The sequence below is a fragment of the Peromyscus californicus genome, unplaced genomic scaffold (genome assembly GCF_007827085.1).
Source record: "Peromyscus californicus insignis strain IS unplaced genomic scaffold, ASM782708v3 Scaffold_3__1_contigs__length_106647218, whole genome shotgun sequence".
Classification (NCBI taxonomy): domain Eukaryota; kingdom Metazoa; phylum Chordata; class Mammalia; order Rodentia; family Cricetidae; genus Peromyscus; species Peromyscus californicus.
The window spans coordinates 35,888,237-35,911,357 of record NW_026294551.1 but is presented as its reverse complement, the minus strand read 5'-3'; the positions used below and the strand labels follow the sequence as shown (position 1 = coordinate 35,911,357).

At 39.9% G+C, this 23,121-nt stretch overlaps 1 long non-coding RNA gene across 1 annotated transcript in view; it reads right to left on the bottom strand.

Annotated features, from left to right (window-relative positions):
• Positions 1-14,031: 14,031 nt before the first annotated feature.
• Positions 14,032-23,121, bottom strand: part of LOC128122724 (uncharacterized) — a 61,301-nt gene continuing 52,211 nt past the window's right edge. Inside the window, exons 3-4 of the long non-coding RNA XR_008222475.1 lie at positions 14,726-14,827; positions 14,032-14,584 (exon numbers count right to left, since the gene is read on the bottom strand). This is a non-coding gene — a long non-coding RNA (uncharacterized LOC128122724). The remainder of the gene's footprint in view (positions 14,585-14,725; positions 14,828-23,121) is intronic.

The following is a 23,121-nucleotide window of genomic DNA, read 5'->3' as shown; positions in this document are numbered from 1 at the left end:
CACGTTGCACCGGCTCACACACTTAATAACAAATAATAAAATATTTTAAAGTATAAGTAATACACGAAGCAAAAATATCATGTATGTTATTTCTGTAATAACAAGCAGAGTTAAAAACACCATACAAAGCCGGGTGGTGGTAGCGCACACCTTTAATACCAGCACTCGGGAGGCAGAGCCAGGTGGATCTCTGTGAGTTCGAGGCCAGCCTGGGCTACAGAGTGAGTTCCAGGAAAGGCGCAAAGCTACACAGAGAAACCCTGTCTTGAAAAACCAAAAAAAAAAAAAAAAAAAAAAAGTAAAAAACCCAGACAAACGGTGACGTGTAGAAACCCAGTAATGGTGTCTCGTGGCTCATAGAAAGAATGAACAATAGTATCAAAATACATGGATTTTTTTTAACTCACTAATTTTATTAAAACAAGGATTGTTTTGGTCATGTAAAGAAAAGCAGACAGAATCTGTGCTGTACGTGGATGAAAAGTGAATTAGAGCACAGACTGAAAGTGTACTTACTGAGTGTGTTGATCACTGGTAAGAATGAATGAAGGTGAGTGAAAGGAAGAGAGAAAATAGATGATGAAAGATGCCACTAACACAGTGTGCATGTGATGCTTAGGAAAAGGCTTGAGTGGGGCATGGTGACACACGCCTTTAATTCCAGCTCTTGGAGACAGAGGCAGGGGGATCTCTGTGAGTTTGAGGCCAGCTTGGTCTTCAAATCAAGTTCCAAGTCAACCAGAACCACATAGTGAGACCCCCTCAAAAAGTAAAGACATGGTTAATGAAATTACTTGAGATATAGAGAGTATGTTTAGGAGCATTGAAACAGGCACCAAAGAAGTCGCATTTTAAGATCTGTCAAGATTGGTATTATAAATTTACATTTGGGTCAAGTTTCAATCCTTAAATATCAAATTGATTCTCTGTATTTCTCTTTCCCTTCTTTTTTCTTTTTCTTTTTATTATTAAGAGATTTTCTATTCATTTTACATACCAACCACAGATCCCCCTCTCCTCCCTCCTCCCGACCGCCAGCCTTCTCCCACAACCCCACACCCACCCCTATCCTCCAGCCCCTGTTCCCACCTCCTCCAAGGCAAGGTCTCCCAAGGGGAGTCAGCAGAGCCTGACTTGGTTCTGCTGAGGCAGGTCCAAGTCCTTTCCCCCTGCACCACGGCTGTGCAAGGTGTCCCACCATAGGCACTGGGCTCCAAAAAGTCTGCTCATGCACCAGGGATGGATCCCAATCCCACGGCCTGGGGGCTCCCTAAACAGTTCAAGCTAAACAACTGTCTCGCCTATCCAGAGGGCCTATCCGGTTGGAGCCCCTCTTTTCTCATTTGGCTGGTAAAGTGATGGTCTTCCTCCCCAAATCTCACCAAGGCAAAAACAAAGATCCAGGGTATCCCTGAGCAAAGGGCTCAGGCCGAGCCTCCTGTGTTTGCTTACTTCTCTCTGATAGAAACATCTGGGGCTTGGGAGAAAGCAAAGAGAGGGAGCTGTAATGAGGCAAGGATTGGCAGAAAGGATCAAGAACTCTCAAGTGGGCTAGCAAAGGAATGTTTGCTGTTGTTAGAAAAGATCTAATGGAAGGGATTCGAGAAAACAAGCCATCCTTAGATATAGATCTCTTCTCCCTTAAAAGTCATCAGGGGGTCAGCAAGGTGGCTCAGCCGCTGGGGTCATAGTATTGAGAGGACATATTGTCAAAGAGACATTCTGAGGAGCACAATGGCACTATAACCATAGGGAAGCTCTTTGTAACTAGCAACAAATGAACGAAGATTTGGAACTTGAGAAAATTCTAGCAAATGCTAGAGAAAGCTTCAAAACAGAGCAAAATACAAAGGTACTACTAGCTCAAAATACTATTAAGTAAGGAATTTTGAGAAAGATGAAAAATTAATATTTTATCTCTAGCTATGGTCTCTGTAAATCTTGCAGTTGCCTGAAGGTGGCAAGCTGGGTTTGAGAAACTTCAGCAGCAACATTATTTAAAAGAAAAATTAAACAATATTATTTCTCTAAAACGAAACAACTTTTAAATATGGATTATAAAATTGAAAAAGTGGAAAAATTGAAGAGTTGAATTTTAAAATTTTAAAAGTTTTTTTTGAGACAAAGTCTGACAAGATAGCCTAGCTTGACCTCGAACTCACAGAGATCCACCTGCCTCTGCCTCCTGAGTGCTGGGATTAAAGGCATGTACCACCTGCTCTGTATTATTTACATTTTATACATATTTAATATATGCATATTTAGTGGTGCAACTACTTTTCTTTTCTTTTCTTTTTTTCTTTTGGTTTTTTTCAAGACAGGGTTTCTCTGTGTAGCTTTGGAGCCTGTCTTGGAACTCGCTCTGTAGACCAGGCTGGCCTCGAACTCATAAAGATCCACCTTCCTCTGCCTCCCGAGTGCTGGGATTAAATGTGTGCGCCACCACCACCCAGGGCAACTACTTTTCATTTTAATATTTTAATTTGTATTGTCCTTCTTGACTTTTCAATTATAGTGTAATTTCTTCGTAGGAGAAACAGGGGGCTGACAAGTATTTCTTACCATTAAAATCTATGCCCAGCATTATTAAAAGTCTTGTATTGAATGATCAGGTTTATTAAGATTTAATTGGAAAATATCATTTTAACAAGTAATTTTGTGATTTGTGTCATGTATATATAGTTGTATGGCCAATGCCATCAATAGATATAAAACGGAAACTGCCTAGATGGCTCAGCAGATAAAGGCACTTGCCACCAAGCCCAACAACCTGAGTTCTATCCCTGGAACCCACATAGTGGAAGGAGAGAACCATCCCTCTCAGGATGACCTCTGACCTTCACCCCTTTGGTGGCATGTGTACACCCACAGACATATACACCTACACACAATAAACAAATATTTTTTTAAAAAATACAAAATAGTTTCATCATTTTCTTGATTGATACTTTAATTTTAATTTTATTTATTTGCTTATTTTTATTTTTTTATTTTTTTGGTTTTTTTGAGACAGGGTTTCTCTGTGTAGTTTTGTGCCTTTCCTGGAACTCACTTTGTAGACCAGGCTGGCCTCGAACTCACAGAGATCCGCCTGCCTCTGCCTCCCAAGTGCTGGGGTTAAAGGCGTGCGCCACCACCGCCGGGCTAATTTTATTTTTAATTGTGTCTGTGTTTATGTGTGTATGTGTGTGTGGGTTTGTGTGTGGATCTGTGTGTGGGTCTGTGTGTGGGTCTGTGTGTGGGTCTGTGTGTCTGTGTCTGTGTGTCTGTGTATGTGTATGTGTATGTGTGGGTCTGTGTGTCTGTGTGTGTGTGTCTCTGTGTGTGTTTGTGTGTGGGTCTGTGTGTCTGTGTGTGTGTCTGTGTGTGTGGGTCTGTGTGTCTGTGTGTGTTTGTGTGTGGGTCTGTGTGCCTGTGTGTGTGTCTGTGTGTCTGTGTCTGTGTGGGTCTGTGTGTGGGTCTGTGTGTGTGTGTGTGTGTGTGTGTGTGTGTGTGGGTCTGTGTGTCTGTGTGTGTGTGTGGGTCTGTGTGTCTGTGTGTGTGTCTGTGTGTCTGTGTCTGTGTGGGTCTGTGTGTGGGTCTGTGTGTGTGTGTGTGTGTGTGGGTCTGTGTGTCTGTGTGTGTTTGTGTGTGGGTCTGTGTGTCTGTGTGTGTGTCTGTGTGTGTGTCTGTGTGGGTCTGTGTGTCTGTGTGTGTCTGTGTGTGTTTGTGTGTGGGTCTGTGTGTCTGTGTGTGTGTGTCTGTGTGTGTGTCTGTGTGTGTCTGTGTGTGTGTGTGTGTGTGTCTGTGTGTGTGTGTCTGTGTGGGTCTGTGTGTGGATCTGTGTGTCTCTGTGTGTGGGGGGGGTCTGTGTGTGTGGGTCTGTGTGTCTGTGTGTGTTTGTGTGTGGGTCTGTGTGTCTGTGTGTGTGTCTGTGTGTCTGTGTCTGTGTGGGTCTGTGTGTGGGTCTGTGTGTCTGTGTGTGTGTCTGTGTGTGTCTGTGTGTGTCTGTGTGTGGGTCTGTGTGTCTGTGTATGTGTGGGTCTGTATGTCTGTGTGTGTGTCTGTGTGTGTCTGTGTGTGTTTGTGTGTGGGTCTGTGTGTCTGTGTGTGTGTGTCTGTGTGTGTGTCTGTGTGTGTTTGTGTGTGTGTCTGTGTGTCTGTGTGTGTGTCTGTGTGTGTCTGTGTGTGTGTGGGTCTGTGTGTCTGTGTGTCTGTGTGTGTGTCTGTGTGTGGGTATGCACACATGAAAGAGTACAGGTGTCCGAGGAGAACAGAGTCTGATTTTAAGACATGTCACTTCAGAGGACCCACTAAGGACCACCAGGCCACAGGCATGCCACTCTGCTGCAGAGACATATTTGACCCTGAGACTCCCCATGATTTTGAGGACTCCCGTCTTCTCAACATCATCAGCTCACAAATCCTTCTAAACAACTGCATCCAGTGGATTTTGAGCAAGAGCAGGGCCAAGAGGGGAGAAATGCAAACATTTACATTCACTCAAAAGGAAATACAGCACTCAAAAGGAAATACAGCACTCAAAAGGAAGGAACTTCTTATTTAAGCTAAAAAGGACTGTTACCTTAAATTGACAAGTTTGTTTGGTTTTTCCTTCTCATTATACAGCAAGAGGGAAACTTGCAAGTAAAATGGGGTCTATCTAAGAAAATAAAAAGCAGTATTTTCTTTGCATATTGGAATTATAATGTGGGTAAATTTCTGAGCCACTATACATATACATGTGTGGGGGCACCAGGGTGTGTGAGTGCTTATACACATTTGTGTGCACACAATAAAGCCCCAAGGACAGCCTCTGGTGTCTTTCCTTAGGTACTGTCCTTTTTTTTTTTGAGACAGGGTTTCTCACTGCCCAGGAACTTACCAAGCAGACTAGGCTGGCAGGCTAAAAAGTGTGTGTGTGTGTGTGTGTGTGTGTGTGTGTAGGTATGTGTAGGTGCTCCAAGGCACCACTATGACTGGGTATTTTCCCATGGGTTCAGAGGCACTCACTCTGGTCTTCCAAGCACTTTACTGAGCTAGCCTCAGCCATACACATTTTTACAGGATTATTATTCCTGGTTTTCCCCTCCTGACGTTAATACTCTTCCTTAATTTGCATATATTACTTCTCTTTTGAAATTAACTATGGTCCACGTTGTATTCACCACAGAGACTCCAGACATGTATTCTGCCACGCATTCTGGAAATGGCCGATGTAAAGCACATGCAAGAGCCAGTAAAATTAAGAAAAGATTCCTTTCTTTGTCCTGACAAGAAAATGCCTACCCTGCCATTCTGTGCCCCCTTGCTTCCTTCTCCTTCCCTCTGCTTTAGACGCACTTACAATTAGGACCGTATAAAGCCATGGGCACTGTGATCATTCCTTACCACCGGGGCCGTTCCCCCGGGAGTGCGGAACATTTAATAAGCCTGTCCAGCGTCTAATAAGAAAGGAGAGACACGTGGCAGATCATGATAATGATTTTGTGTCTTTATGAAAAGATGAAAGAAAAGCCTGACCTTGCATAATAATAATCACTTTGTTATTCAGAGAACTTAACTGGCATCTCATGAATTTTAATGTGCCATCCATTTTCTCACGACTTCTCCCACAGTGCTCTGTGAGCCTTTGCAGGGCTTTATTCCCTTATCTCTTGCTTGCTTTCCTTCGGGGAGGTGAGTATCCTACCTAAGCCAGAAGACCTCAGGGTATTGCCTTTGTGTTGGACTGGTCAGCAAACTGGTCCACGTGAACGTTAAATAACCCAGAGCCGTCACACTGGGCACCAACAGGCTTTGTACTTGTTCTGCCTCAGTGTGGTTTGCTTGATTTTGTTAAGTTTATCACAAAAATACCTGGAACATCCTGTGATCATAAATCTGTGCCTCTTCATGAAATCATAATTAGTGGCATTCATGAAGGTAGAAGATTTTGCTCAGTCTTCTCCAAGTTCTGGAGCATATGTGGTCTTTCTCCTTCCTCGTTCTTCAGTGTGCACAATTCATTCTGAAATTCAGTTTTGCATCATGTATGGACAGCATAATAAAATTACATAAAACCCAACTCCATTTTCGGCTATTTAAGGACATAGACTGATGCTTATTTATCTTTGTGTTCAATGAAGTATCTTAGTCAAGAATTTCCAAACAGAAAGTCCTCATAAGACTTTGCATCAAATTAAGAGTAATCTTTTGAGCTGGGTGTAGTGGCATATGCCTTTAATCCCAGCACTTGGGAGACATAGGCAGGTGGATCTCTGTGAGTTCAAGAATAGCAGACTGATCTACATAGTGAAATCCAGGACAGACAGAGCTATAGAGTGAGACCCTGTCTTGAAAAACAAAAAGACAAAATAAAACAAACAAGTTATCTTTCCCAAAAAACAAACCAGTGATTGTCATGGACTGCAGGTGGGTGGTGGGGACTGACTTCAAAGAAATAGAGGGGATTCCACAACATCGAACTATGTTCTCCGTATCTTGACTGTGGTGGGTACTGTGTATAAATGTCAAAGAATTATACATTTAAAACGCGTGAATTTTATTACATGTAAATTATACCCCAATAATACCAACCAAAGAAGGCCCCATGATGAAAACAAATGTTCCTTATAGAGACTAACTGGCAACAAATGTTGTTAACAACAGACTGGCATGTTCATTTTATGAATGATAATACCAGGAAAAGTGTGGAGCTAGAAGAAGATTAGAAATGATTTTGTGGGCTGGAGAGATGGCTCAGAGGTTAAGAACACTGCTTGCCCTTCCAAAGGTCCTGAGTTCAATTCCCAGCAACCACATGGTGGCTCACAACCATCTGTAATGAGATCTGGTGCCCTCTTCTGGCCTGCAGGGATACGTGCAGACAGAACACTGTATATGTAATAAATAAATAAATCTTTTAAAAAAAAAAAAAAAAGAAAAGAAATGATTTTGTATTCCATAAGGCAATACCCTCAACATTGGTTAAGTTGATTGATTTCAGAAACACAGCCAGTCCCAACAAGAACGTTCAGGGTTAATTTTGAGATTTAAAAAAATGAAAAGAGAGAGAGAGGTCCTTTTTTTCTTGCCTTGCTCTGTTTTTTACTCTCATGTCAAAGCTGACCTAACAAGAGACCTGACCTTGCATGACTGGATGAACGCTCCTCCTTAGATTTCCGTGTGGATGCCTGTCTCACTCCATTGAGCTCCTTGCTCAGGCCTCCTTCACAAAGGGGGCTTTCCTGAGCATGGTTATTTAGACAGCAACTGTCTGTCCCCTCCTTTTGATTTTTGTTGAAATTGTTGATTATCATCTCATATTATTTTATAGTTGTCAATGATTTAAACTCTTTTGGAGGAAGGGTGAGCAGCTAAGAGAAGGTATAGTGTAGTGCTTGCCTAGCACTTGCAAAGCCCTGCGTTCAGTCCCTAGCAAGGAAGGAAGGACAGCCAAAAGAAAGAAGGCTGGTAGGACAGATCAGCGGGTGAGAGCATTTCCTATATAAGCGTGAGGACCTCAGCTTGAATCCCCAGCACCCGTAAAAAAAAATTAGTCGCCGGGCAGTGGTGGCGCACGTCTTTAATCCCAGCACTCGGGAGGCAGAGCCAGGCGGATCTCTGTGAGTTCGAGGCCAGCCTGGTCTCCAAAGCGAGTTCCAGGAAAGGCGCAAAGCTACACAGAGAAACCCTGTCTCGAAAAACCAAAAAAAAAAAAAAAAAAAAAATTAGTCACGGTTATGTACCCATGCCTGTAACCCCAGGGATGGGGTAAGTGGGACACAGGAAGGTCTCTAAAGGTTACACACACAAAAATAAAAATTAAAAGGAAGGAAGGAAGAAGAAAAAAAAGGAGAAAGGAGAAAAGACCATCCATGGGAAAAGGCCCATATGTCTTCTTCACTGTGTTGGTTTTTGTGGTAGTCAGGTCTCCAGTACAATAGCAAAGCCCCTAAGATTAACAACTTACAAAGAAAAAGATTATAGCAGTCTTGCTCTTAAAAGAAATAATAAAAATTTTGAGCTAGGCAGTAGTGGTGTACTCCTTTAATCCCAGCACTTGGGAGGGAGAGGCAAGTGGATTTCTGGGAGTTCGGGGCCAGCCTGGTCTACAGAGTAGCTTCCAGGACAGCCAGGACTATATAGAGAGACCCTGACTCAAAAAGAAATTCATTTTCAATACTGAGGATTAGACCTAGATCCTCACATGTAGTAGCCAATCTCTCTATACACAGCCTGAGGAAAGTTATTTGGATCAGAGCTTTGGCTCCGTTGCTTTAGGCATGCAGTGAAGCATCACATCAGGTGGGAACACGTGGCAGAGAACAGAGAGCAAAAGTGGGAATAAATAGGTGGCTGGGTGTCATTTTTAACTAAGTTGTTAAAGACTCGGGAGTCAGATGGGGTGAAAATCTGCTAGTTCAGAGAAGCTGAATCACAGCTAGCTGACCTTCCTTTTTGGCTAGATACCCAGCAAGAGCACATCTCTCCACCATCCCAAACCAAAAAATAAAATAAATAATGCCTAGTCCCTCCCTACTCCATCCTGTGTATCTCTCTATCTGTCTTCCTGGCTCCTCCATCTCTCAATGGGTAATTCCTGTCAACTAGTTGTTGGCTCCACCCCCGAGCCAAGATTGATTTTATTAACACAGTCTTCATGTTTCACAGTGTGATCAAATATCCTGCAACTTCCCCCCTTTTGTCTAAATAAAAAAATGAAAGATTTTAACTCTAACACTGTAAAGCTATATACAATAAGAATGTTTATCGGGTAAGAATTAAATTCACAATGTCCAGACCATTTGTATTTGGCAAATTCAGGGAAAATACTATCTAGTCTAGCCTATCTACTATCTAGCCGATCTTTTGTTTTGTTTTGTTTTTGTTTTTCGAGACAGGGTTTCTCTGTGTAGCTTTGCGCCTTTCCTGAATCTCATTCTGTAGACCAGGCTGGCCTCGAACTCACAAAGATCCGCCTGCCTCTGCCTCTCTTGATGAGTCCGAAGTTTTATACCTAAACCAATTTCTATCATAGCATATATTACCAGCCTAAAAATATCCATGCCGGGCGGTGGTGGCGCACGCCTTTAATCCCAGCACTCGGGAGGCAGAGCCAGGCGGATCTCTGTGAGTTCGAGACCAGCCTGGGCTACCAAGTGAGTTCCAGGAAAGGCGCAAAGCTACACAGAGAAACCCTGTCTCGAAAAACCAAAAAAAAAAAAAAAAAAATATCCTTATAGACCTTAAGACATTTTTTTTAGATAAACAACTTAAGCTTTTATGTATTTTAACCTTTTCAACTTTACATCTCTTTTGTAAGTTTCTTTTCTGAATTTGGTAACAAAGAAAATGGTTTAACTATCTCATCGTCAACCTCTATGAGAGACCCAAGAAAGTTAAAATATTACCTGAGTAAAAAGGAATTGCAGAGCCAGCAACTTCCAAAACCATAGAAATGACAGAGAGGTAGCTGGCTGTCTGGACAGTCACCCAAGGTTCCTCTGCGATGTTGAGGCATCCATCTTCAGCCTACAGACCTAGAATATCTGACAGACTTTTCTGTGAAGCAGGAATTTTGAAGGACTGGCCTACCCTGTCTTGGCAAAGTTTGGCAGTTCACTTCCTTTGTGTCTTGCTCATCCAATTTGGACAGAATACTGTCAGCAGTTGAGGCAAAGGCAGTTTCTTGCCCAATGGCTTTGTCACATTGAAAGCAAACTCCATATGGAGGTTCTTCAATTTCTATCATCTTCTCTGAAGTACATTGATACTGCCAGGAGCAGACACATCTCACTGTCATAAAAAGCCTTATGTTATTAAAACATTTTAAATGCCATATTCTGTAGATCTCTGAAGAATTTGAAGAACATCTATCTATCTAAAATATATCTCTGTTTAACCTTGAAAATATACCTAACATGACTACGTTTGATTGTTGTAGATGACTAACTACTAACCTACATTTCTTAATTATCCTAAACAATTTGTAATAATAGCCTTTAAGGACTAGAACTTTTCATTACATTTTGCTGCAAGCCACAGGAATATGTAGTGGAATTCAGCTACTATGACAAATGCTACTACTTAGAATGTCAAAAACTTTTCCAGAGGTCAATCCAAAGCTTAAGGAGTCTTGGTGATATTTAGCTTTTGTATACATATTAGCCAGTTCCTGCAATGATTTTCTTGTGTGCTATGTGTGCTTCCAAGAACTTCTACAGTATATTTTATCTGAAATACCTCCCAGGCATCCAAGGTCAAATGACAGAATAAGTTTTTCAGACTAAACTCTGATGTCCTGAATTAAGGTAAATATTTATACAGAGACACTGCCTAGGTCAAGCAGATAATAGGTACATAGCTTTGTTTCTTGTGCGAATTATGCTGGAACCTTCTTTTACAACCTTAGCAATATCTCTAGAACTTCCCTTCTGACATTTAACTTAGAACAAAAGGGTTTTTTGCACACCAGGTACATCAAGCTGTGACACAACTGCCTAGAGATTCCCACCCTGACACAACAGAGTTACTGAGACAGTTAAAGCCCTAAAGAAATATAAGCAGTTTTATTTTACACATGATTTATACTAACATTATAGACTCCTCACACTTTGCCTAACCACTTCTAGAAATGTAGTCTGAGCACATAAATTCCCTTTTTCTGATATACTAACCAATTTTAGTTCTCCTTTTTTTTTTTAACTAAATAAAAAAAAAAACAGGAGATGCTATGGGCTTCAACAGGAATATAAAGTAGAAATTTACCTGATTATGACAAAGCTAATACCTAGAAGAAGCTAAGGGCCTTCCAGAAGATTAAGCCAAATCTCAAGGAGTAGTTTATGTTATTCGGTTTTTAATATATTAGCTGTCTTCTGTTATGAATTTCATGTGCGCTCATGACTTCTCCAAGAACTTTTAACAGCTTATTTTATCTGAAATAATTCTCAAGCATTCTAGGCCAAAATGGCAAACAGATCAACCACTGTCTCCTGAATTAAGGTAAACACCCTTATGGAGACACCACCTGTCTCCTAGGCATGGCTTTATTTCTTGTGCAAATAAAGCTCAGACCATCCTTTCTCTCACAGCCCAAATGACATTCCAGAGCTTTTGACTCAGAACAAAAGGTTTTTTGCATACCAGGTGCAATGTAGCTATGAGGCAGGTGTCATAGCTCCAAGCAGTTACCCCACCCTGCCAGTTTATGGTGACATAGAAACAGAGAGGTAGTTACATTCTTATGACTTATAGACTCTTTTACCTAAGTAAGATTGTAGTTGTGCACATTTATGACAGACTAGTAATGTTTCACCTAACCTAACTTATATATAAGAATATATTTTGAGCATATAAATTGCCTTTCTGACTTATTCCTGGCCTTATCTGACCCTACCTCCTCTATTCACTCCCTTTTTGGGTTGCAAATGAAGGTGACTTACTGCTCTTGTGGGGACCTGGGAAGTCTTTCATTGGATTAGAGGAGAATCACTGCTTGCAAGGGGTAGACTGGTTCCAGAAAAGGAACAGGAAGGTGTGGTGATATATTGTGCACCCCAATAATATTATATACCCTAATAAACTTATCTGGGGATCAGAGGACAGAGCCAGCCACTAGATTAGACATACAGGCTAGACAGTGGTGGCATACATGCCTTTAATCCTATCACTCAAGAGGCAGAGATCAGTCTGGATCTCTATGAGTTCAAGGCCACACTGGAAACAGAGCCAAGCGGGGTGGCACACACCTTTAAACTCAGCACTTGAGATCATATGTCTTTGCTTAGGAAGGACACACACCTTTAATCCCAGGAAGTGATGGCAGGAAGCAGAGAGGTATATAAGGTGTGAGGACCAGGAACTAGAGGCTTCTTAAGCAGTTCAACTGAGACCCTCGGGGTGAGGACTCAGGATTTTAGTCCTAGGATTCATGGAAACAGGATCAGCTGAGGAATTGGCAAGGTGAGGTTGGCTGTGGCTTGTTCTGTTTCTCTGATCTTTCAGCGTTAATCCCAATATCTGGCTCTGGCTTTTTTTATTTATGAATAAGACCTTTTAAGATTCATGTTACATCTGGACCCCAAGATTAGTGTTACAGGAATGAGTCAAGATAGAGAGAAATGAAGATGAAGGTGAGGGTGAGGCGAAGAGAGCTTAGTTAGAACTAGACTAGGACAGGAGGAAAAGGGGCAGAGAGGAGCTAAGCATGACAGCAGAATGGAAGCTGTGTATTTAGAAACAAATATCAGAGGAATAAAGTGGACAGATGAAAGAGTTTGATGTACTTAGATTCATTTCCTCAGATTACCCCTGCCATTAGCAGCATCTTCCCCAGGACTCTGGGAGAAACCTTCTCAGGTTAGGCCCCTGAGGAAATTTCGATAACATTTTTAAATGAGCTGCATAGGTACAATACCTTAAATAAGAGTAGAAATAAATATACAGTATTGTGGTGGTATTTTACTTGTACTGAAATGTGATTTTAATTGTATGTTAATAAATAAAGTTGTCTGGGGGTCAGAGCTATTGGAGCCATAGCAAGTGCGTGGCGGCGGTGGCGCACGCCTTTAAGGACCTGGAGGGCGGTACATACAGGCAGTGACGAGGCAGTCACATGTTTGGGTTTACAACCAATGAGAAGGCAGAACAGAAAGACTATAAAGACATACACACACAGGAAGTAGGTCCCTTTTTGGAGAGCTCTCTTGGCTGGAGAGGATCCCTGAATCAGGAAGGGTGAGGCTCTTAGCTCTGACCTCTTGGCTTTCTTCTCTGAATTGGCTCTGTGTTTCTTATTTTATAAGACCGTTGGTTACATCTACACAGTATGTTATAACAAAAATAACCTTAAATTTGTATCAAAATACACAACTATCCATAACAATGTAAAATATTTGAAACTAGTAATTGCTTTTTAGTAGGTTCAATAATCTACCCGTTTATCCTATTATTCCTATTTTCCCTTGTTCTTTTTATCCCTATCCCTATTTTTTTCAACACTAAATAGGAGAGAAAGGATAGAGGAAAGAAAAAGAAAGAAAGAAAACCTTTAATCCAACCACCTTTGTTTAGTTTCCTCCCTGACCATGACCAATAGCAATTTGCAACTAACCCCCTAAACAATGACAAACATCCATAACCCACCAAATGACCAAAAATCAACCACCTCTTGGGAGTGTGGGTGTCGTGTTCTTAAAATTACTTACTGCTATGGCATGGTCTGTATGTCAAATGTGTTGCTCTGATTGGTCAATAAATAAAACACTCATTGGCCAGTAGCCAGGCAGGAAGTATAGGCGGTACTAACACAGAGGAGAACTGAGAGAACAGGAAGGCGGAGGGAGACACTGCCAGCCGCGCCATGACAAGCAGCATGTGAAGATGCCAGTAAGCCACAAGCCACGTGGCAAGGTATAGATTTATAGAAATGGATTAATTTAAGATATAAGAACAGTTAGCAAGAAGCCTGCTGCGGCCATATAGTTTGTAAGCAATATAAGTCTCTGTGTTTACTTGGTTGGGTCTGAGTGGCTGTGGGACTGGCGGGTGACAGAGATTTGTCCTGACTGTGGGCCAGGCAGGAAAACTCTAGCTACAACTTACTGTTGTCTGGGGACAATGGCATCTTTAGAGGATCCTGATAAAATTGGGATCATGGTCAAGTCCTGGGATAGCTAGCTGTATCATTTGATGTCCAGTCTCTGTGTGATGAGGAAAGTGCAGAGCTTGATATCCTAGACGGCATAGTCTGTGAGGCTGGGCCCTCTCAGCTAGCTGCTTTGAAGTTGCCCTGAGCAGTTTTTAGTTCAAAACTGGGTGGTGTTTGTCAGCTTAAGGGCATTATCACGGTCCAGGTGGATTTGTCATTGCAGGGCCCCATCATCTTTTTGGAGACCTGAAAGGTTGCTGTTAGGAATGAATACAGTTAATTGCAGAAACTTAAACATTTTAAATGCCATATACAGCAGATCTTCAAAAGGTTAGAGGACCACAATCTATTAAGTACATCCAGAGTACACAAATTTAGTTCTTAATTACTGCTTCAGACTCAAACCCAAAAACAAGTACAGGAAGTGAGATGAAGTTTATTTCCAAAATTAGTTAATACTCTGTATGACTACTAATATTCCAGCAGATAGTATATATAAAAAATCTTATAGATTTTGAGATAATATTTATATTTTAAGAAAAGTTTTAAAGCGTCAAAATAAAACTAAAGGATTATGGGGTTATTGGCAATAGAATAGTCCCTTAATTTTGGTTTTCTTCTCTTCCATACCAGGTGGCTCATCTGACATAATACAGAGATTTTGGATTTTCCTTTAACAAGCATGTGTAGGTTTAGAGAAGGAGAGAGCCATGCTCCAACTCCAGAGCTAGCTTTGAATTTTAGTTGAATTGGGACCACAATAAGACAATTTGCCTTTTATGTTTGTAGAGAGCAGCAAAAACAAGCATTTGGGTAGATTTATGAAATTCTACTCTATTAGAGGTGTGCTATGACATTAGGCCAACTTACTCTTCTTCTTGGAAAATTTTCTCTTAATGATTCATCCTTCTTCAGCTGTCTCCTTTGTCCAGTGGCCTTTATATTCCTTAGTTCTATGCTTCTATCTTCCTGAAAAGACAAAAAAACAAAACTCTGGCTCAACTCTAACTTTGGGGAGTTCCTTTTTTGGCAGGTTATATCCTTGTTAAGGCAAAATGTTCTTTGGCAACAGAAAAAGTGTTATCTTTTAATAAAATTTTTTTTTCATACCTGATCAAATGAGAGGCATTTGCTAGTCTTATAACCAAAAGGTCTCTCCTGTTGACGTCTAATCTTTGTCACTCCTTGATGGTATCCATAGCTTTTCCTCTCCTGTGGAAACAAAACCAAAAACTATTCCCCAACATAACACATATCCTGGTTCCATTCTGAGGTCAACATGACTTTAAAATATGCAGGTTGACTTAATTCAGCAGTTTTTCCTACTACCCAGTGTCTCTCCCCAGCTGTTGTCCCTTTTTTGTTAGCATTTTAAAAATTTAAAGTTAATAAAGCACTGTGTAAGCTATCTCTGGGGTCTTTATTACCCTTTTCTGTTTATTAAACATATCTTTCAAAATGTGATTAGAACTTTCTAGAACTATCTGTCCTATAAGATTGTGTGGTACATCTGTAATATGCTTTATGTTGTAATGTGCAAAATATTGTTTCATTTTACTAGAGACTTATGCTGGAACATTGGCAGTCTTAATTTGTACATGTATCCCCATAATGGCCATAACTTCTAATAAATGTGTAATTACAGAATCAGTCTTTTCAGAATTTAAAGCAGTTGCCCATTGAAATCCTGAATATGTATCTATGATATGATACACGTACTTTAATTTCCCAAACTCTGCAAAATGAAACACATCCATTTGCCAAATTTCATTTATTTGAATACCCTTTGGGTTACTTCCTGCAGGTAATGGTGTTTGGCTATCCAAAGAACAAGTAGGACATTGCCTTATAATTTCCTTGGCTTGTTTCCAAGTGATAGAAAAATCTTTCTTCAAACCTTTTCTATTAACATTGTGTTTTTTTATGGAACTCTTAGGCTTTTAGAACATTTCCTATTAATAGCTGACTAATTTCATCATTACTTTGTGCCTGAGGGCCTGGTAGACCTATATGTGATCTGATTTGTGCTACATACAATGGATGATTTATATTTCTGATTACTTGTTGTAGTTGAATAAATAATAAAGTTAATTCTGAATAAGCTCAGAGGTTTAAATATGTAAAACAACTCTTTCTGCATATTGAGAGTCAGTGACTATATTAAGAGATTCTGGAAAATCTAATAATACCATAAGAATAGTGAAGACCCACTTTTTTTTTTTTTTTAGATTTATTTACTTATTATATATACAGTGTTCTGCCTGCATGAATCCCTGAAGGCCAGAAGATGGCACCAGATCTCATTACAGATGGTTGTGAGCCACCATGTGGTTGATGGGAATTGAACTCAGGACCTCTGAGCCATCTTCAGCCCCCGCCTCTCCTGATTTCTTTGCATCAGTATAGAATGTAGGAACTCCAGAAATTGGTGTTCCTTTTATTTTTTTTTTAATTTTTTTTTTTTTTTTTTTTGGTTTTTCGAGACAGGGTTTCTCTGTGTAGCTTTGCGCCTTTCCCGGGACTCACTTGTTAGCCCAGGCTGGCCTCGAACTCACAGAGATCCACCTGGCTCTGCCTCCCAAGTGCCGGGATTAAAGCCGTGCGCCACCACTGCCCGGCTGGTGTTCCTTTTATTATATGAGGGACAATCCAATTAGTTCTTTTTATAAACTGAAGTCTCTAGCTTTTGGGTATTTGTTGGTAATCTCTCCAAAAAAAAATTACTGCAAGTTCTTTGCCAATATTCATTTTCTGCCCATAACGAGGCAATTTCAGCATTAGTGTTAATCCAACTGGTTGAGAATAAGACCACTACCACAATTCAAAACCAAATTTGAAGCAAGCATTAATTAAATACTGGCCAGGTGGATGGGCTCTAGCCATGTCCATTTCTTGGTTTCCAGAGATGGCCTCAAGTCATGGTTTACAGTGGCCTAAGTATTTCCCAACAGGTCCCATCAGGGACAAGTGTACATCCTGACATATTTCCTGCCTACGTAGCTCCCACCCACATGTGATCAAGAACATCCAGTGCAGAAGGGACAAACAAACTTCTTTAGGGGAGTGAAAACATGTGTCTTGTTACCTACTATAAACAATAGCCTCCAGCATTTCAGGAACTGTCTGTCCTTGTGCAAGGGGCTTGCAAATCAGAGGCATTTTTGTTTCATGGATCTCTTAGGTGTAGTTATTAAAATTTAAAATTTGCCGGGTGGTGGTGGTGCATGCCTTTAATCCCAGCACTCGGGAGGCAGAGCCAGGTGGATCTCTGTGAGTTCGAGGCCAGCCTGGGCTACCAAGTGAGTTCCAGAGAGGCACAAAGCTACACAGAGAAACCCTGTCTCGAAAAACCAAAAAAAAAAAGACTTAATACCTGTTGTTAAAAACCACAATGCTGCTCTGGATGTGATCAAGGACAGAACAGCTTCAGTAGATACAACAAAAACTTCAAGAAAGACCAAAAAAGAAATACTTTGGCAAACTGCTATAAGTGATCAGAGACTAAAAATACAAATAAATGGTATTGAAATTGTAGGTTTATTGGACATAGGCACAGATATATAACATTAATTTCACCAAAATCTTGGAATACAGATTGGCCTCTTCAAGAGGCAAATATTCAACTTCTAGGGATTGAGACTTGATCTCAGGTAAAACAAAGTACAAGATAGGGTGAGGGCATAGGGCCAGAAGGCAAGATAGGAAAATTACAGCCATATACAACTGATATAGCAATGAATTTATGGGGATGTGATTTGTTGCATCAATGGCAAACACAGATTAACATTACTCCAATCTCAGAAGCAAACAATAAAATAAAGAATATTTCTGAGAAAATTATTAAAAGGTATTATCAAGAACAATCACAGAACATTCAGGTTATACAGAAGCAGGGCACAATAGCTGTTGGTCCTTCAAAGGTACCAACAGTCCTACCATTAAAATGGTTAACTGACAAACCTGTGTGGGTATGACAATGGCCTTTTTTAGGTTTTGTTTTTTTCAAGACAAGGTTTCTCTGTGTAGTTTTGGTGCCTGTCCTGGATCTCCCTCAGTAGACCAGGCTGGCCTCAAACTCACAGAGATCCACCTGGCTCTGCCTCCTGAGTGCTGGGATTAAAGGCATGTGCCACCACTGCCCGGTGACAATGGCCTTTGACTTCAGAAAAATTACAGGCACTAGAACAACTGGTACAGGAGCACCTTAATGTTCAACATATTGAAGAATTGACCAGACCTTGAAATTCTCCTCTATTTGTTACTGAAAAGAAATCTGGAAAGTGGAGAATGGTAACAGATCTGAGAGCTATAAATAAGGTGATTCAGCCAATGAGTTCTTTACAACCCAGAATTCCCTTTGCCTTCTTTATTACCTAAAGGATAGTCTATTACAGTGATTGATTTAAAAGGCTGGTTTTTACTATAACTTTACAAGAGGACAGAGAAAAATTTGCCTTTCCAGTGCCTACTTTTTTTTTTTTTTTTTGTTTCGAGACAGGGTTTCTCTGTGTTGTCTTGGTGCCTGTCCTGGATCTCGCTCTGTAGACCAGGCTGGCCTCAAACTCACAGAGATCCACCTGGCTCTGTCTCTCGAGTGCTGGGATTAAAGGTGTGCACCAGCATCACTTGGTGTACAGTGCCTACTTTTAAAAATTCCCAGCCTGTTAAAAGGTACCATTGGAAAGTATGTCCACAAGAAATGTTAAACAGCCCCACCTTGCATCAATATTTTGTACAACAGCCATTAGAAATAATTTTTAAACAGTTTCCTCAATCTATAATTTACCATTATATGAATGATATCTTACTGGTTAATTCAGACACAGATGCTTTAGAAAAAATGTTTGATGAAGTAAAGAGAATTTTTCCTTATTGGGGATTACAAATTGATCCTGAAAATAATACAAAGAGGAAATTCTATTAATTATTTAGGATATAAGATAGGTTTACAGAAATTTCAGCCACAGAAAACACAAATCAGGAGAGATTAATTACAAACTCAATGATTTTCAAAAATGGCTGGGAGATATAAACTGGCTATGGCCCACAACTGGATTAACTACTCAAGAGCTAAGTAATTTATTTCAAACCTTACAAGGTGATAAGGACTTAAATAGTCCAAGGAAATTATCAACCTGAGGCTGAGAAAGAATTTTCTCTGTTAGAAAAGAAACTAAGGAGGCACATGTGGATCACTTGGATCCAGAGCTTGATTGTATCCTAGTCATTCTAACTTCTACTCATTCTCCTACAGGAATTCTTATGCAGAGAAAAGATACTATCTTAGAATGGATATTTTTACCACACAAACAGAGTAAAAATATTAAGATCTATGTAGAAAAGTTTTCTGAATTTATTCTGAAAGGAAAATTGAGACTTCATCAATTAGCAGGAATAGACCCAGAAGAAATTGTGGTTCCTTTACTAATGTGAAGTCTGGCCTTGAACTCACAGAGATCTGCCTGCCTCTGCCTCCCGAGTGCTGGGATTAAAGGTGTGCGCTACCACGGCCTGACTAGGTATTAAGTCTTTTAATTGCTCTGTGGATGAGTTTCTCTGATGCTGGCAGGGAATGATTAAACCAAATTTGATATTAGGGCCTGGAAGAGGTCCCCTAAGGTGTTTCCTAATGACAAAGGTTTACCTTACTTGTCCCTTGTTGATCCGCATTCATTAGTCAAATGCCTGCATTTGCCATTGCTGAACCCATACAGGCTTGTCTGTTGACCATTTTAAAGGTAGAGCTGTTAATGTTTTTGGAAGATTATCAGTTGTTGTGCCCTGTTCTTGTATGACATGGATGGCTGGTGAGCACTCATTAGAATAATATCTTTTAATATTTCTCTCAGAAACATGTACTAATTTATGATTTGTTTCTGAGATTGGAGGGATATTAATCTGAGTATTCCATTGTTGTAACAAGTCTCGACCCCACAGGTTCATAGCTATGTTAGCCATATATGGTTTTAATTTTCCTTTCTGTCCTTCTGGACTTATACATTCAAGCCATCTTACACTTTGTTTCACTCTAGATAAAATTTAAAGCTGACTTTGGAGTTGGAGAATGGCTCTCTCCTTCTTTAAACTCAAGCATGTTGTTAAAAGGAAAATGCAAACTCCCTGTATCATGCCAGAGGAAAAGAGCCATCTTCTGCTATGGGACAGAAGAAAAGCCAAATTAATTAAGGGACTATTCTATTACGAATCTCAACTCTTTGATTCTATTCTGATTCTTTAAACTTTTCTTAAAGTATGAATTTTATATAAAAATTTACAAGATCAATATATATAGATATATATACATTTTAAACTTTGTTAAGATATAAATGGTCATATAGAGTACTAACTAATTCTAAAAAGTCGCATATATAGTCTTTGTGTTCGAGTCTCTTATCAGTTTTTTGCAGGAAATCACGGTTAGGCCTAACATCAACTGAAGTCTCCAGGAAGAAGATGGGGCCCCACAACAACAACAATTCCACGTGGACAATAATAACATCACTAAGCTGACAAACATCATCTACAGATCAGCTTTGAACTACAAAGTGCTCAGAGCAATTTTGAGAAGAGCTAGCTGAGATGATCCAGTCTCAAAGACTACTTGAATAAGGATTTGAGATAAACCCTGAATTTTGGCATTATACAGAGACTGGATAACGAAGGATATATTTACCTTTCCTAGAATTTGACAATTAACCTAAAATTTTTCTTTCAGGATAAAGATACCTTCGCCCATACCCAGCAGGAAGCAATTTCAAGAATACGACGCCCACATTCCCAAAGAGGTGGTGTGGGGCGGTTGGTTTTTTTGGTCTTTTAATGGGTTTTGGGTCTGGGATAATTTTCATTGATTAGGGGGGTTGGTTACAAGTTGTTGTCAAGGGTTAGGAAAAAGGCTAAGCAAAGGAGATTAGATTTAAGGTTCTTATTAAAAAAAAAAGAAAGAAAAGAAAAATGTAAATACTTTACATTGGATTGGATTGTTTTATATTGTATACAAATTATATATATTGAAATTGATATTGTTAGAAAATGTTATATATATTTTTCTAATTGTACCGTTCATCTAACAATGTAATGCAATTTTCTGATCCTTGAATGTTATTACCAACTATTAGGATATAAAGAAATGAAAGTTAGTAGTTAGATATTATAATAGAACTTGTAGTTATATTAGGTATGTTTTCAAGATTGAGTAGATATATTTTAGATAGACAGGTTATCTTCAAACCCTTCAGAGATCTACAGAATATGGCATTTAAAATGTTTTAATAGCCGGGCGGTGGTGGCGCACGCCTTTAATCCCAGCACTCGGGAGGCAGAGCCAGGCGGATCTCTGTGAGTTCGAGGCCAGCCTGGGCTACCAAGTGAGTCCCAGGAAAGGCGCAAAGCTACACAGAGAAACCCTGTCTCGAAAAACCAAAAAAAAAAAAAAAATGTTTTAATAACTTAGAAAATTTTTCTTTTTTGTTATGACTATGAGACATGTCGGCTCCTGGCAGTACCAATCTACTTCAGAGAAAATATGGGCATTGAAGAAACTGCATATGGAGTTAACTTTCATTGTGGCAAAAGTTAGCCACTGGACAACAAAGTATCCTCGAATCAACAGGACAAAATGGACAGACAGGACATAAAACAAAGGATTACTGATTCTTGCCAAAACAAGTGTGGTTATGGCTTTATCAAAAGGCATCTTCAGAGGCCAGGACAATATGGCACCATCCCTGAAGTGGCCTTCGCAATTCGAAAAAGGTACAGTGCCCTTTTCTTCGAAGGCAGCTGAACAGGCAGTGGGCCGATGGCCTCTGATGTGCAATGGAACAGCAGCTGAAACAGTTATTCTTGAAGAGTAACTAAGCTCACGCCTCTCAATAGTAGACTGGCATTTGATAGAGGGATATGGAGAAGAATGGGATGCTGAGATGAAGCCATATATACACAGCCAAGAAGAATGGACAGCTGAATTAAAAAACCATCAACAATTTCCAGAATTTAAAATCCTGAATCATGACATGACACTAGTGGAATTCAGGTGTTTCTGGTACATGGACTACTCTCACTCAATGTGAGGTTGAACTGTTGACCTTGTGTACATCCTACTTCACAAATGAGTCTGTCAGATATGCTAAGCCTATAGGCTGAAGATGATGCCCCAGCACTTCGGAGAAACCTCAGGTGACTGTCCAGACAGCTGTCTGTTTCTGTCAACTCACAAATTTTTTGGAAGTTGCTTATGTGCACTTCCTGTTTTTATTTTTGTTAGCTAATATTATTTCCTTCTTGGGTCTCTGAGGGAGTTGAAGATTAGTTAGTTATAGTTGAAGTTTAGTTAGTTATAGTTGAAGATTAATTAGGATACATTTTGGACTTACCAAAATAGGATAGATAATGAAATTATTTTCTCTGAATTTGTCAAATACAAATGGACTAGACATTGTTTAGGTATTTATTACTTGTACATATTGTATATAGTTATTGTACTTTTGTATATGGTTTTTCTTATATTAGTTATAAGCTTTTTCTTTTTTTCCTTTTTATTAAAATAGAAAAGGGGAAATATGGTGATAGTTTATTTGTATTAAAATATTATTTGTATGTTAATAAATAAAGTTGCCCGGGGGTCAGAGCTATTAGCAAGCCATAGGAAAGCAGGGCAGTGGTAGCATACGCTTGTAATTCCAGCACTTGGTAGGCAGAGCTGGGTAAGTCTCTGTGTGTTCAGGGATACAGCCATTATTGGATACACATGCTTTTAATCTTAATACCAATCATGGAAAACCTGGAGGCCTATACAGACAGGCTGTGAGGAGGCGGTCATGTGGTTGGGTTTACAACCAATGAGAAGGCAGGACAGGAACTCTATATAAAGACTTTAACACAGGGGTAGCTCTGGTTCGGAGAGGTAGGACCACCGCAGGAGGAAGGGTAAGGTTTTAGCTCTTAGCTCTGACCTCTTGGCTTTCTTCTTTGCATTGGTTCTGTGTTTATTATTTAATAAGAAGGTTGGATACATCTACAGTCCCTTGTTGATCCGCATTCATTAGTCAAATGCCTGCATTTGCCACACCTTCTGCATACTCTAGAAGGCTGGGAACTTTGGTTTGTATTATCTCTAGAAAAAAACATTGTTTCTAGGAACTTCTGGCCTACAATCCCTTTTCAAATGACCTTATTTGCCACAATTAAAACATCTGACTTTTTGTTTTTCTTAGAATTTCTAGATATTATTTCTCCTATCAAAGCAGCCTCATAAGTGTGAGATCCAATATCAGCCATATTTCTGATCCATTCATCTATTGGTACTGATCTTGCCTTTAAAGGCCTAATCACCCTTTTGCATTCTGAATTAGCATTTTCAAAGGCCAAAGATTCAATTAATATTCATCTGACGTCCGGATCTGATACTATCCTATTTACGGTTGAAGTCAATCTTTGTAAAAAAAAAAAAAAAAATCAATGAATGCTTCTTTTGGGCCTTGTATAATTTTAATGAATGACTCAGA